The sequence below is a fragment of the Triticum aestivum genome, chromosome 4D (genome assembly GCF_018294505.1).
Source record: "Triticum aestivum cultivar Chinese Spring chromosome 4D, IWGSC CS RefSeq v2.1, whole genome shotgun sequence".
NCBI lineage: Eukaryota > Viridiplantae > Streptophyta > Magnoliopsida > Poales > Poaceae > Triticum > Triticum aestivum.
In genome coordinates, this window is record NC_057805.1 from 379,924,592 (window position 1) to 379,940,463 (window position 15,872).

A 15,872-nucleotide genomic window follows, 5' to 3' on the forward strand; every position below is an offset into this window, starting at 1 on the left:
CGAAATTATTCGACTATATATATATATATAATATTATGTTGTTTGTTGTTTGTTGTTTGTTGGTGTTATTCGTTGTTGTGTTTTGTTGGCTTGATCATATTATGCATATGGGTAGAATATATTTATATATACATAGCTTTTGGCCCTATTATATCTATAACTCATCTATGCTTGCCCACCAGATGCCGCCGAGGCGTGATAATAGGCGTAATGCTGCAGGAGGAGACAACAATGGCAATGATGTACCGCCATACATGCAGCAGTTGCTTCAGGGACAGGCTCAGTTGATCCAGTTGCTTGTCCAGAACCAGAACAACAACAATAACAACAACAATCCGCCGCCACCGCCACCAGTGGATATGCTTACCAGGTTCTTGAGGTTGAATCCTCAGAGGTTCTCCAGTTCCCCTGAACCTATTGTGGCTGATGATTGGCTCCGTGCAGTCAATAGGAACCTGGAGACGGTTGGATGCACAGATGCAGAGAGGGTGAGGTTTGCCTCACATTTGTTGGAGGGTCCTGCTGCAGCTTGGTGGGACAACTACTTGGTCACTTATCCCATTGCTACTATCACATGGCCTCAGTTTCAGGATGCTTTTCGTGCTGCACATGTGTCTGCTGGTGCTATGAGTCTGAAAAAGAAGGAGTTCCGCAGTTTGCGCCAGGGAGGTCGCACAGTTAATGCGTATGTGGAGGAATTTAATAATCTTGCACGTTATGCTCCTAATGATGTTAACACTGATGCAGCTAGGCAGGAGAAATTCTTGGAGGGCCTTAATGATGAGTTGAGCCTTCAGTTGACAGTGGCCACTTTTAGGAATTGTCAGGACTGATTGATAAGGCTATTGTGCTGGAGGGAAAGCAACAGGCCATAGAGAATCGCAAGAGGAAGTACAACAACAATAACAGGTATAATTCAGGACCACAGCAGAAGCCACGCACTTCATATCATGGTAATGGAGGTAATGGGCATAATCATCATGGAGGTAATGATCATAATCATCATGGAGGGAATGGCCACAACCATAATGGCCACCATCATCATAATGGGCACAAGAGTAACAATGGCAATGGCAGAGGTAATGTAATGGTAATGGCAATGGAGGGAACAATAACCAGAACCACCAGGTTACACGTGCGCCAAGGGATTTGAGTCAGGTGCAGTGCTTCAGGTGTAAGGCTATGGGGCACTATGCCACAGATTGCCCAGGGGCGAAGAAATCAGGATCCAGCAAGCCAAACCCCTTCCAAAAGGGTCATGTAAATCATGTTAATGTGGAGGAGGTTTACAATGAACCTGATGCAGTGATTGGTAAGTTCTTGATTAATTCAGTACCTGCAGTTGTTCTTTTTGATACTGGTGCATCGCATTCATTCATTTCGAGGGTATTTGTTGATAAACATGGATTGCCAACCAAAACACTTAGTATGTCTATTAGAGTGAGTTCCCCAGGAGCTGAGATGATAGCAGGTGTTGGTTGTCATCAGTTGGCGTTGTCTATTGGGAAGCATGAGTTTCCTACAGATTTGATTATATTGAAGTCACAAGGTCTGGATATTATTTTGGGTATGGATTGGTTGCAGTTATATAAAGGTCGTATTGATTGTGCCAGTCGGTCTATCACTCTCAGTGCACCAGGAGGGAAGAGGATCAAATATGTGTGTAAGTATAAGCGTAATCAGGTGCAGGTGAACTCTCTTAAGGGGGGTAGCCTGGAAGAGGTGCCAGTTGTGAGAGATTATCCAGATGTGTTTCCAGAGGAGTTGCCAGGTATGCCACCAGATAGAGATATTGAGTTTCTTATTGATTTAATACCAGGCACTGGACCTATTGCAAAGAGACCGTATAGAATGCCTCCTCAAGAGTTGGAGGAATTGAAGAAGCAGATAAGAGAATTGCAGGCACAAGGATTTATTCGCCCAAGTTCATCACCTTGGGGAGCTCCAGTTTTGTTTGTGGAGAAGAAGGATGGGACCTTGAGGATGTGTGTTGATTATCGTTCTCTGAATGAGGTAACCATTAAGAATAAGTATCCTTTGCCTATGATAAATGATCTGTTTGACTAGTTGGAGGGAGCCACTGTGTTTTCTAAGATTGACCTTCGTTCTGGTTATCATCAATTGAAGATTCGTGAGCAAGATATTCCAAAGACTGCTTTTACTACGAGGTATGGGTTGTATGAATATACTGTTATGTCATTTGGATTGACTAACGCTCCTGCATACTTCATGAATATGATGAACAAGGTGTTTATGGAGTTCTTGGATAAATTTGTGGTTGTTTTCATTGATGATATATTGGTATTCTCCAAGAATAAGCAAGAGCATGAGGTGCATCTGCGTTTGGTATTGGAGAAATTGAGGGAACATCAGTTGTGTGCCAAGTTCAGCAAATGTGAGATTTGGTTGGATGAGGTAGCATTCCTTGGACATGTTGTGTTAGGTAATGGAGTTGCAGTTGATCCATCTAAGGTTGCTGCAGTTACAGAGTGGGAGACACCCACGACAGTTGGAGAGATTCGCAGCTTTTTGGGCCTTGCAGGTTATTACAGGAGGTTTATTGAGAACTTTTCCAAGATTGCAAAGCCTATGACTGAATTGTTGAAGAAGGAGAAGAAATTTGTTTGGACTGATGAATGTGAAGCCAGCTTTCAGGAGTTGAAGCAGCGTTTGGTTACAGCACCAGTCTTAACTCTGCCGGATATACATAAGGACTTCCAGGTATATTGTGATGCTTCTCGTCAAGGACTTGGGAGTGTTTTGATGCAGGAAGGTAAAGTTGTTTCATATGCTTCACGTCAGCTTAAGAATCATGAGCATAATTATCCTACACATGATTTGGAGTTAGCCTCAGTTGTGCATGCATTGAAAACTTGGAGGCCATATCTTATTGGTAATCATTGTGATATATTTACTGATCATAAGAGCTTGAAGTATATTTTTACTCAGAAGGATTTGAACCTCAGGCAGAGGAGATGGTTGGAGCTTATTAAGGATTATGATTTGAATGTGCAGTATCATCCTGGTAAGGCTAATGTTGTTGCTGATGCATTGAGTCGTAGGAGCCATGCTAATGCAGTTAATATTGATAATATGCCACCGAGTTATGTGAACAGTTCAGGAATCTCAGGTTGGAGATGGTTCCTAAGGGATATTTAGCAACACTTGAGGTAAAGCCTACTTTGCTTGACAGGATCAGAGAAGCTCAAAAGAATGATAAGGAGATTGCTGAGATAAAAGAGAATATGGTTAAAGGTAAGGCAGAAGGTTTCCATGAGGATGAACATGGAGCCATATGGTTTGAGAAGCGTATTTGTGTACCTCAAGATGCAGATATCAGGAAGTTGATTCTTCAGGAGGCGCATGATTCACCTTATTCTATTCACCCAGGTAATACTAAGATGTATTTGGATTTGAGGGAAAGATTTTGGTGGCCTAGCCTGAAGAGGGAAATTGCTGGATATATTGCAACATGTGATGTGTGCCAGAGAGTTAAAGCAGAACATCAGAGACCAGCAGGTTTGTTACAGCCATTGCCTATACCTGATTGGAAGTGGGATGAGATTGGTATGGATTTCATTACAGGTCTACCCAGGACTCGGTCAGGTTATGATTCTATTTGGGTAGTTGTTGATCGTTTGACTAAAGTTGCTCACTTCATCCCGGTAAAGACTACTTATACCAGTGCTCAGCTAGCAAAGATTTATATGTCTAAAATTGTTTGTCTGCATGGAGTTCCAAGGAAGGTAGTGTCTGATAGAGGTACTCAGTTCACATCCAAATTTTGGCGTCAGTTGCATGAATCCTTGGGCACCAGGCTGGAGTTCAGTACAGCTTTCCATCCACAGACAGATGGGCAGACAGAGAGGGTAAATCAGATTTTGGAGGATATGTTGAGAGCTTGTGCTTTGGACTATGGGTCCAGTTGGGATGATAATTTACCTTATGCAGAGTTCTCATATAATAACAGTTATCAGGCTAGTCTGAAGATGGCACCATTTGAGGTATTGTATGGTAGAAGTGCAGAACACCATTGATGTGGGATGAGGTTGGAGAGCGTCAATTCTTTGGACCAGACTTGATCAGAGATGCTGAGGAGAAGGTCAAGTTGATTCGTGACAGGCTGAAGATAGCACAGTCCAGGCAGAAGAGTTATGCTGATGCAAAACGTAAGGAGGTGACATATGAGGTAGGAGACCGTGCATATCTTAGAGTTTCACCACTTCGTGGAATTAAGAGGTTTGGAATCAAGGTAAGTTAGCACCACGTTTTGTGGGGCCTTACAAGATCTTGGAGCATAGAGGAGAGGTAGCTTATCAGCTGGAGTTGCCAGAATCCTTGTCAGGAGTTCATAATGTGTTTCATGTATCTCAGTTGAAGAAGTGCCATGCAGAGATGATGGATGTTCCATTGAGGGACACAGTGCCACTTGAGGCAATTCAGTTGGAGAGTGATTTGACATATGAGGAGAAACCTATTAAGATTCTGGAGACAGCAGAGAGAGTTACTCGCACCAAGACAATCAAGTTATGCAAGGTTCAGTGGGATCATCACACAGAGGAGGAAGCTACCTGGAAACGAGAGGAAGATCTCAGGCAGGATCACCCACACCTATTTGCTAGCCAGCCCGAATCTCGAGGGCGAGATTCATCTTAAGGGGGGTAGGTCCGTAACATCCCAATTTTCCTAAATTAGGATGTTATTAGATCATTCATATGCATCTCATATTCTTCCATGCATTATTTTTCTTTTCGGTAATATTCAAATCATTATGCAACAAAGGCAATTTATTTGGAGTGGAGATAACATGACTTCTCCCCTGTTTTAAAAATGTTCATAATGTGCAGAATATTATTTTCAGTTCGTTTGTTATGTCCTGGTATTTTTATTAGTCCCCAAAATATTTTATTTGACTATTTTGTTTCTGTTTTGTGTGGCCCATTCCATAAAAACTATTTTCAAAAATTGCATTAGTGTTGAACTACTGTTCCTGTAGTTTATAGCTGTAGTGCTATTTTGACTGTGTGTCTAGGTATTTTTATTTAGATTTTATATTGTGCATTTTATTTTATTTATTTTGTTCTGCTGCTATAGTTTTTGTTTTTTTAAAGAAACACCAGCCGGCCAGCTAGCCAGCCAGCCAGCCAACGCCGAGGCCCAGCTCCCGCTGCCGCAGCCCACTTCCCGCGAAGCGGTACCCAGCAGCGTCGCTCGCACCCGACCCGCGCCCCATCCACCTCGCCTCCAGCCACTGACCGTGGGCCCCGCGCCGCTTTCTTCTTCCCCGAGTCGAACACGCACGCACCGCACGCACACCCGAGGTGAACCCGAGTCGAGGCCGCACACCCGAGCCGCCCCATGCATGCCCGAGCCATCTGGCGCGTGCCCAAGGCCCCGAAGAACCCCCGCACCCCTTCCTCGATCCCCCTTGTTGCCGCACGCACGAGCTAGGGCGAAACGCATCTCGCCCGGAGCTCCGCCGTCCGCTGCCGTTCGCCGGAAGATTGCACCGCCGTAAGAACGTGCCGAGCTTCACCGCCTGCTTTGTTCAATTCCCCCTTCAATGCCGCACTCTTCTAACACCTTTGTGTTGCCGAAGACGCAGCAGAGGGAGAGGAACAAGCCGGCCGACCTCACCGGAGCTCGCCGCAGTTCACTTCGTCACCACCGCCGTTCGACGACGCCCCGCCGCCGTTGAGCACCACCACCGCTTTCGCCACTCACCGCCGCATCCTCCCGTCACTTCCCCATCGCCGGAGAGTCGCTGGAGGAGCGCCACCGCCGACGCCCGAATCGCCGCCGCTGTTCCCCTGTTCTCTGGTGAGCACACGCGCACAACACGGCCTAGGCCAATCACGAGACGACACGTGGCCACCGCTACAGTAAACGCATGAGCAGCCAGGAGTTTTCTGTTGGTTTTTGTCCTTTTCAGTTTTGCAACTAAAACTTCCATTAGCTATAACTCCTAATTCGTATGTCCAAAATAGGTGATTATTTTTCCTGTGCACTCACAATGACCAGCAGAATATCACAGTACCAAAATTTCACATGGTTACACCTTTCAAATTTGAATTCGTTTGAATTTGAATTAAACCTTCCGGAGGCCGTATCTTTCAAACCACTTATCGAATTCGAGTGATTCTTTTTGCATTGTGACCGTAGTGCATTTTAGGTGCTGTTAAACTTCTGTTGTTGAGTTTAAAAAAATTTGATTTTCTTGCTGTTGGTTTTGTTTTGGTTCTTTTCTTGTTCCGGTGATTGATTTGTTGAATTGTGTGAAACGTGTAGATTGTCCGGAGTGCGACGCGAGCTATTGTCAGGAGTGTGACTTTCTGAACCAGAACCAAGGCAAGTTACATGTTGATCATCCTTTACCTATTGTTTTCTATGCATGTAGTTATATCACACTATGAATATATGCATGTATAGGATATTATATATTTTGCTATGCTGTTGAGCTATCTTCCCGTCTTTGCAAATCGTGGTAGTTGTAGTTTGCTATGCTTTGTAGACGGGGGTGGTTCGTGTATTCATTGAGTTTATGTGAGGATTATATATATTAACAATTGAGTAGTAACTCAGGATTTAACTCACCTCTGGGCGGAAGTGGTATTGCTTGGTGTTGAGGGAAGGCATCATGGGGTCTTGCACCTTTTCTAAGGCCATGCGCTCATGAGAGTGCACCCTAAGTGGAATGCCGCCCAGGTTCAAAAAGATCAGACAGACTTAGTGACTAGTAGCTTCCATGTGCGGCCACTGGCTATATGGGCTCTGGCTTAGTTGATCAGTTGTTGGAACCCTGGCCCAGACAGTGTCGACAGATGTAGCATATATAGGTGGGATGTGGCCGTCAGGTGGTTAAGGGAACCTCTTCTGAAAGACTTCGTCTCAATCTTCGGATTGGGTCCAGTGGGTAAAGCGTACTAAACTCTGCAGAGTATTAAAACTAATCATGATTAGCCGTGCCCCCGGTTATGGGTAAATTTGAGCCACTATGCCATTACAGTTGTTGGATGATCTTGACAGATGTGACACTTAATAAATTTGTTGGGCAACTTAATAAAGGGTAGGTTGGAGTTGATTTTGCCAACTCAACCTTGTGTATTAATTGTAGTAATAAAAGAACTAAATAAAAATTGACTATTAGGTAGTTATTAGGATAAAATCAGCTTTCTGCAAAAATAAACCCTCAAGCCTTCCTTTGTTATACTATGCATATACATGTAGGTCTGCTTATTATTACTCCTGTGTAACTTGCCAATACATTCAAAGTATTGACCTATATGGCTGCAACGTCTCATGTTGCAGGATATTCGTATGAAGAGTAAGGTACCGTTAGGGTCGCGAGTCTGCACTCAGCATCGCCAGTGGGCTATGATGGGACTCATCGTTATTTTCTGCAACTTTCCGCTGTTTGATTGAATAAAGCTAGCCAAGTGCTATGCAGATTGTTTTATTTTATATACTCTGGATCATACGTTGTAATAAATGATGCACTTGCTATTCTGGTATTCATCTATACTGTGTGTGCTAGCGAGTTCGATCCAGGGACTAGCACGGTAAGCACAGAGACTCAAATCCTTCGAGGTTTTGTCGTTACAGATGGTATCAGAGCAGTGTGTTGACTGTAGGACTTGACCCTAGAAAATGGATTAAAAAAGCCATAGGAGTGAAAATTGTTTTATAAACCAGCTATACTTCTTGCTGTTTCTTAGTTAACCCCCTCAAGTATCTTGAACAGTTAAGTAGGAACTAGTGCTGAGAACACCATTCATGTTTGTTTTCTATTGCAACATTATCGTGTTAGCGTATCTGATTATGCCCACTTTCGTGGTATGAAGATACTAGATTGTTTGCTTGATTGTTAGGTGTTTGTTAAATTACATATTGTCGAAATTATTCGACTATATATATAATACTATATTATGTTGTTTGTTGTTTGTTTGTTTGTTGGTGTTATTCGTTGTTGTGTTTTGTTGGCTTGATCATATTATGCATATGGGTAGAATATATTTATATATACATAGCGTTTGGCCCTATTGTATCTATAACTCATCTATGCTTGCCCACCAGATGCCGCCGAGGCGTGATAATAGGCGTAATACTGCAGGAGGAGACAACAATGGCAATGATGTACCGCCATACATGCAGCAGTTGCTTCAGGGACAAGCTCAGTTGATCCAGTTGCTTGTCCAGAACCAGAACAACAATAACAACAACAATCCACCGCCACCTCCACCAATGGATATGCTTACCAGGTTCTTGAGGTTGAATCCTCAGAGGTTCTCCAGTACCCCTGAACCTATTGTGGCTGATGATTGGCTCCGTGCAGTCAATAGGAACCTGGAGACGGTTGGATGCACTGATGCAGAGAGGGTGAGGTTTGCCTCACATTTGTTGGAGGGTCCTACTGCAGCTTGGTGGGACAACTACTTGGTCACTTATCCCATTGCTACTTTCACATGGCCTCAGTTTCAGGATGCTTTTCGTGCTGCACATGTGTCTGCTGGTGCTATGAGTCTGAAAAAGAAGGAGTTCCGCAGTTTGCGCCAGGGAGGTCGCACAGTTAATGCGTATGTGGAGGAATTTAATAATCTTGCACGTTATGCTCCTAATGATGTTAACACTGATGCAGCTAGGCAGGAGAAATTCTTGGAGGGCCTTAATGATGAGTTGAGCCTTCAGTTGACAGTGGCCACTTTTAGGAATTGTCAGGATCTGATTGATAAGGCTATTGTGCTGGAGGGAAAGCAACAGGCCATAGAGAATCGCAAGAGGAAGTACAACAACAATAACAGGTATAATTCAGGACCACAGCAGAAGCCACGCACTTCATATCATGGTAATGGAGGTAATGGGCATCATAATCATCATGGAGGTAATGATCATAATCACCATGGAGGGAATGGCCACAACCATTATGGCCACCGTCATCACAATGGGCACAAGAGTAACAATGGCAATGGCAGAGGTAATGATAATGGTAATGGCAATGGAGGGAACAATAACCAGAACCACCAGGTTACACGTGCGCCAAGGGATTTGAGTCAGGTGCAGTGCTTCAGGTGTAAGGCTATGGGGCACTATGGCACAGATTGCCCAGGGGCGAAGAACTCAGGATCCAGCAAGCCAAACCCCTTCGAAAAGGGTCATGTAAATCATGTTAATGTGGAGGAGGTTTACAATGAACCTGATGCAGTGATAGGTAAGTTCTTGATTAATTCAGTACCTGCAGTTGTTCTTTTTGATACTAGTGCATCACATTCATTCATTTCGAGGGTATTTGTTGATAAACATGGATTGCCAACCAAAACACTTAGTATGCCTATTAGAGTGAGTTCCCCAGGAGCTGAGATGATAGCAGGTGTTGGTTGTCATCAGTTGACGTTGTCTATTGGGAAGCATGAGTTTCCTACGGATTTGATTATATTGAAGTCACAAGGTCCGGATATTATTTTGGGTATGGATTGGTTGCAGTTATATAAAGGTCGTATTGATTGTGCCAGTCGGTCTATCACTCTCAGTGCACCAGGAGGGAAGAGGATCAAATATGTGTGTAAGTATAAGCGTAATCAGGTGTAGGTGAACTCTCTTAAGGGGGGTAGCCTGGAAGAGGTGCCAGTTGTGAAAGATTATCCAGATGTGTTTCCAGAGGAGTTGCCAGGTATGCCACCAGATAGAGATATTGAGTTTCTTATTGATTTAATACCAGGCGCTGGACCTATTGCAAAGAGACCGTATAGAATGCCTCCTCAAGAGTTGGAGGAATTGAAGAAGAAGATAAGAGAATTGCAGGCACAAGGATTTATTCGCCCAAGTTCATCACCTTGGGGAGCTCCAGTTTTATTTGTGGAGAAGAAGGATGGGACCTTGAGGATGTGTGTTGATTATCGTTCTCTGAATGAGGTAACCATTAAGAATAAGTATCCTTTGCCTATGATAAATGATCTGTTTGACCAGTTGGAGGGAGCTACTGTGTTTTCTAAGATTGACCTTCGTTCTGGTTATCATCAATTGAAGATTCGTGAGCAAGATATTCCAAAGACTGCTTTTACTACGAGGTATGGGTTGTATGAATATACTGTTATGTCATTTGGATTGACTAACGCTCCTGCATACTTCATGAATATGATGAACAAGGTGTTTATGGAGTTCTTGGATAAATTTGTGGTTGTTTTCATTGATGATATATTGGTATTCTCCAAGAATAAGCAAGAGCATGAGGTGCATCTGCGTTTGGTATTGGAGAAACTGACGGGAACATCAGTTGTATGCCAAGTTCAGCAAATGTGAGTTTTGGCTGGATGAGGTAGCTTTCCTTGGACATGTTGTGTCAGGTAATGGAGTTGCAGTTGATCCATCTAAGGTTGCTGCAGTTACAGAGTGGGAGACACCCACGACAGTTGGAGAGATTCGCAGCTTTTTGGGCCTTGCAGGTTATTACAGGAGGTTTATTGAGAACTTTTCCAAGATTGCAAAGCCTATGACTGAATTGTTGAAGAAGGAGAAGAAGTTTGTTTGGACTGATGAATGTGAAGCCAGCTTTCAGGAATTGAAGCAACGTTTGGTTACAGCACCAGTCTTAACTCTGCCGGATATACATAAGGACTTCCAGGTATATTGTGATGCTTCTCGTCAAGGACTTGGGAGTGTTTTGATGCAGGAAGGTAAAGTTGTTTCATATGCTTCACGTCAGCTTAAGAATCATGCCATAATTATCCTACACATGATTTGGAGTTAGCCTCAGTTGTGCATGCATTGAAAACTTGGAGGCCATATCTTATTGGTAATCATTGTGATATATTTACTGATCATAAGAGCTTGAAGTATATTTTTACTCAGAAGGATTTGAACCTCAGGCAGAGGAGATGGTTGGAGCTTATTAAAGATTATGATTTGAATGTGCAGTATCATCCTGGTAAGGCTAATGTTGTTGCTGATGCATTGAGTCGTAGGAGCCATGCATGCTAATGCAATTAATATTGATAATATGCCACCCGAGTTATGTGAACAGTTCAGGAATCTCAGGTTGGAGATGGTTCCTAAGGGATATTTAGCAACACTGGAGGTAAAGCCTACTTTGCTTGACAGGATCAGAGAAGCTCAAAAGAATGATAAGGAGATTGCTGAGATAAAAGAGAATATGGTTAAAGGTAAGGCAGAAGGTTTCCATGAGGATGAACATGGGGCCATATGGTTTGAGAAGCGTATTTGTGTACCTCAAGATGCAGATATCAGGAAGTTGATTCTTCAGGAGGCGCATGATTCACCTTATTCTATTCACCCAGGTAATACTAAGATGTATTTGGATTTGAGGGAAAGATTTTGGTGGCCTAGCCTGAAGAGAGAAATTCCTGGATATATTGCAACATGTGATGTGTGCCAGAGAGTTAAAGCAGAACATCAGAGACCAGCAGGTTTGTTACAGCCATTGCCTATACCTGATTGGAAGTGGGATGAGATTGGTATGGACTTCATTACAGGTTTACCCAGGACTCGGTCAGGTTATGATTCTATTTGGGTAGTTGTTGATCGTTTGACTAAAGTTGCTCACTTCATCCCGGTAAAGACTACTTATACCAGTGCTCAGCTAGCAAAAATTTATATGTCTAAAATTGTTTGAGTGTCTGATAGAGGTACTCGGTTCACATCCAAATTTTGGCGTCAGTTGCATGAATCCTTGGGCACCAGGCTGGAGTTCAGTACAGCTTTCCATCCACAGACAGATGGGCAGACAGAGAGGGTAAATCAGATTTTGGAGGATATGTTGAGAGCTTGTGCTTTGGACTATGGGTCCAGTTGGGACGATAATTTACCTTATGCAGAGTTCTCATATAATAACGGTTATCAGGCTAGTCTGAAGATGGCACCGTTTGAGGTATTGTATGGTAGAAAGTGCAGGACACCATTGATGTGGGATGAGGTTGGAGAGCGTCAGTCCTATGGACCAGACTTGATCAGAGATGCTGAGGAGAAGGTCAAATTGATTCGGGACAGGCTGAAGATAGCACAGTCCAGGCAGAAGAGTTATGCTGATGCAAAACGTAAGGAGGTGACATATGAGGTAGGAGACCGTGCATACCTTCGAGTTTCACCACTTCGCGGAATTAAGAGGTTTGGAATCAAAGGTAAGTTAGCACCACGTTTTGTGGGGCCTTACAAGATCTTGGAGCGTAGAGGAGAGGTAGCTTATCAGCTGGAGTTGCCAGAATCCTTGTCAGGAGTTCATGATGTGTTTCATGTATCTCAGTTGAAGAAGTGCCATGCAGAGATGATGGATGTTCCATTGAGGGACACAGTGCCACTTGAGGCAATTCAGTTGGAGAGTGATTTGACATATGAGGAGAAACCTATTAAGATTCTGGAGACAGCAGAGAGAGTTACTCGCACCATGACAATCAAGTTATGCAAGGTTCAGTGGGATCATCACACAGAGGAGGAAGCTACCTGGAAACGAGAGGAAGATCTCAGGCAGGATCACCCACACCTATTTGCTAGCCAGCCCGAATCTCGAGGGCGAGATTCATCTTAAGGGGGGTAGGTCCGTAACATCCCAATTTTCCTAAATTAGGATGTTATTAGATCATTCATATGCATCTCATATTCTTCCATGCATTATTTTTCTTTTCGGTAATATTCAAATCATTATGCAACAAAGGCAATTTATTTGGAGTGGAGATAACATGACTTCTCCCCTGTTTTAAAAATGTTCATAATGTGCAGAATATTATTTTCAGTTCGTTTGTTATGTCCTGGTATTTTTATTAGTCCCCAAAATATTTTATTTGACTATTTTGTTTCTGTTTTGTGTGGCCCATTCCATAAAAACTATTTTCAAAAATTGCATTAGTGTTGAACTACTGTTCCTGTAGTTTATAGCTGTAGTGCTATTTTGACTGTGTGTCTAGGTATTTTTATTTAGATTTTATATTGTGTATTTTATTTTATTTATTTTGTTCTGGTGCTATAGTTTTTGTTTTTTTAAAGAAACACCAGCCGGCCAGCTAGCTAGCCAGCGGCCCAGCTAGCCATCCAGGCACGTAAAACATGCAACAACAATTAGAGGACGTCTAAGTTGTTTTTGCAGGGTATGCTATGTGATGTGATATGGCCAAAAGGATGTGATGAATGATATATGTGATTGTAACATCCCAAATTTTCAATTTGCAGTGTTGTACATAGGTCATTCATGCATATCATATTTTATTGCATTTTCGTTTGTGATCCTCGAAATTCTAAGCAACTCAAGGACCCGCGGAGAGAGTTGGGGATTTCACCATTTTCATATTTGAATCAAATATTGAAACAAGGATCATTTTGGTTTTAATGATTTTTCTCTCCGAAAATATTTTGAATTTAAAATATATGAGAGGAGATAATATGACTTCTCCAAAATAGATGAAATATTGGAGGAAAAATATTAAAATCAAATAAATAAGTTTATTTGGATTTTATTGCTATTTTATTCGAATTAGGAAAAATACGCGTTTTTCAAAATTGCATTATAGGCCCAAATAAATGTTCACCTTGTCCGGCATATTTTTAGCGGACGGGGAAAATTTATTTCGGGATTTTTGGAGTCCGTTTAGTATTTCTTTTCTTTGTTTTTCTGCGCATCAGAGTATTTTTTTTTAAAGTTCGAATCGACTTACGGGCCGTGGGCGACCCGGACTCCCGCCGCCCCGGGCCTTATAAGCCGCGCCCCCAACCCCGCAGCCCACCACCAGCCCTGCCGCCCAAACCCTAACCCTAACCCGCGCCGCCCCACCGCCACCGCCGTGACGTCCCGACCCCGCCCGCTGCCGCCGCCGTCACGCGTCCCGAGGTAGCCGCCTGTTTTCGTTAGAAAACCGTATGGTTTTTTAGAAACCCTTGGTTATTTTATTTTAGATCGGTTTTATTTTTTCCCGGTTTAGTTATTTAGCGGACGTTCGTCCGGACGTTCGTTTTAACGAACGCCGTTCACCCGTTAGCCGCAGATAGCGAACGTTTGTTCGTTAGCCTGTTTGTCAATTTTTCTTTTTCCAGGATTTTTCCATGATTATTTTCGATCGGGATTTCTGCCCTGATTTTCGTTTTAGTTTTTCTTTTCGCTCGTTTATTGGAATCAGGCGATTCAAGCGCCTACATCTTCGTCTCAAAGCCCTCTTTCTGTTTAACCAACTTGAACAAGATTTTCGTAATGTAAAATTTGACTTTAGTCCAGATTAGTAATCGGGTCTTGTTTCTTTCGCAGTTTGAGTTTCGTTGCTCCGTTTGATTTGATTCCTTTTGCAAACCGGAGTTCTTCAGTTAAAATTTCTGGTTAGATCTTCTTATTTGAGTTTGATCTGTGCATATTTGTTTGATTGCTTATGTTTGCTATTGTTTGTTTGCGATAGAATTCCCGGAGTGTGAAGCGTGCTACTACGAGTCGCTAGGTTTTGCGGATCGTCGGCAAGGCAAGTAACACGTTGATCATACTCTTTTCATACCCAGTTTTTATGAATTAGTTACAATCCTCAAACATTGCATGATTAGGATGTGCTTAACTTGTGGGTTTGGGAAGTAGATGATGAGGTAGAACCTATTGCCTTGTTTATTATCAAACCCTGGGAGTTACTTCTACGTTATGCTTATATTGCCATGCTATGCTCGTAGACGTGGATTGGGTTTGAGTGTATCCATGAAAGATGTGAGATTGTTAATTAATGGTTCAACTTAAGGTGGCAACTTTAATACACATCTGGGTGGATTGTTTGTTTTGGGCACCTGGGGAATCCAGTGTTGTCCTAGGATATCCCGGGGTTATACCGATCATCCTACGGTCCGCCACCCAGGCTCAAAGGGATCATAAGATTATTCATGCTAGAAACTTCCGTGTGCAGCCACAAGCCATTATGGGCTCTGGCATAGTTGAGTATGTTGTGTGACCTCTTTCAGTGGTGGGCTAGCAGATGTAGAGGGAAAGTAGGTGTAACTGTCCACCCAGAGTAAAGAGTTAATGCTTCTGAAAGACTGTGTCTCGGTCATCCATTTCTCAAACACCATGTAGTGCGAGAAATCCAACGGAGGAGATCGAGTCTTGTGGGGAAAAGTGCGCAAACCTCTGCAGAGTGTATAAACTAATCATGGTTAGCCGTGTCCCCGGTTATGGACATCTTGAGTATCTGGTACTTGAATTATTGATTTGATCTCATCACTCTAAATTAATTTGTTGGGTTGTTAATGATTACTTTAATTGGGATTGAGTTGGAGGAACCTTCTCAATGTTGTTTCAACCACCATGATAGTAAATAAAAAATTTATTCCTTTGTTGTAGGGAAAAATTGGCTTTTCGCAAAAATCATATAACCATAGAGCCCCCACCAGCCATATATGCATGTAGTGATAGCATTTATCTGTTCATTGCTCTACTGTGTTATATTGCCAGCATATTCCATGTGCTGACCCGTTTTCGGGCTGCAACGTATTATGTTGCAGACTTTTCAGACGAGGAGTAAGGTGCGCTAGGTCGTTTGTTATGCACTCAGCTATGCCGTTGGAGTTGATGGACTCACTTTTACTTCCAAGCCTTCCGCTGTTATCGTTTTAGATGGCCTTAAGCCATATTTATTGTAATAAGTTCTCTTTGGAGACATCGATGTAATAAGTGTGTGATTGCTACTCTGTTATAAATCCTTCGAGTACTGTGTGTGTCAGCATTACCGATCCAGGGATGACACTGAAGCACAGAGACTTGACCGTCTGAGGTCGGGTCGCTACAAGATGGTATCAGAGCACACGCTGAATGTAGGACACGACCACTAAGAAAAGCCATAGGTCACTCTTCTCTACTCATTTCTGACTCCTCTCCATTTTCTACTCTTTAGGATGGCAGACTCGGGGAACAA